At 53.1% G+C, this 849-nt stretch overlaps 1 protein-coding gene across 1 annotated transcript in view; it reads left to right on the plus strand.

Moving 5' to 3' along the window:
* The window catches only part of L3HYPDH (L-3-hydroxyproline dehydratase (trans-)), a 6,871-nt gene that overhangs the window by 4,223 nt on the left and 1,799 nt on the right, over positions 1-849 (plus strand). The window lies entirely within an intron of this gene.

The following is an 849-nucleotide window of genomic DNA, read 5'->3' on the forward strand; positions in this document are numbered from 1 at the left end:
TTGTGCAGCAGGGTGCAGTCAACACATGCTTTGCCAGTGTCCCTCAAGGGAAGATTGCCGGCGGAAAAAAACCATAGCAAGCCCTGGGCTGTGGGCTAGCATTTGCAGCGTCAGAAGCAGAGCTTCAGATCGCTGTGGCCTGTAATTTCCATGGTGTCACTAGACAAAATGGCGTTCGTTTATTGAACACACTTGTGGGAGCATGCCTCGTTAAAATGAGGCATGGAAATGAGAGTGATCATCTTCCACTTGCTTCTGCAGCAGAAGGGAGCAAGTCATACTAGAGAGCTTGGAAAAGGTTGGCATAGAAAAGCCTGGGAGCAATTTCTTCTGTCAACTTGAAAATTGTAACTTTGGGATGGGAAGAAACAAAAATCCCCCCGTTCAGAGAATGGCTGTGCTGCCAACAGAGGTTTTTTAGGCCGGCGTCTGGCGCTTTTGCTCCCAGCTTTCCTGTAATGCCCAGATAAATCCCGTACAGCCTCTTGTTCTGGGGGATCAAGAAGTGACATACGCATCCCCGGCACTTGCAGGAGCAAACTCCTGGGCGTGTGTCTGGCCTCTGGGCATCGCCCTTGCGATCAGCCCCCAGCCTGGCTCCTGGGGAGGAGCTGGGGCAGCAAGTCACGAAGCCCTGCACAGAAAGGTTGGAAGCTCTTAATTGGGTTGCAGCCTTCATTATCTATTTACTATCCCCACCCCTAAGAAATTTTTCATGTAGAGGCAGGCAGCTCCACAATGGCTGAGAGTGCGGGGACAGGGTTCTGCTGCCCATCTGGGGGTCTCTGGCCTGACCCCTCATCTTGTGGGACCCCAGCTGGGAGAGCATGGGGGTGGACCCGGCCTCCA

This window comes from Charadrius vociferus, unplaced genomic scaffold, assembly GCF_000708025.1.
Source record: "Charadrius vociferus isolate BGI_N301 unplaced genomic scaffold, ASM70802v2 scaffold355, whole genome shotgun sequence".
Taxonomy (NCBI): domain Eukaryota; kingdom Metazoa; phylum Chordata; class Aves; order Charadriiformes; family Charadriidae; genus Charadrius; species Charadrius vociferus.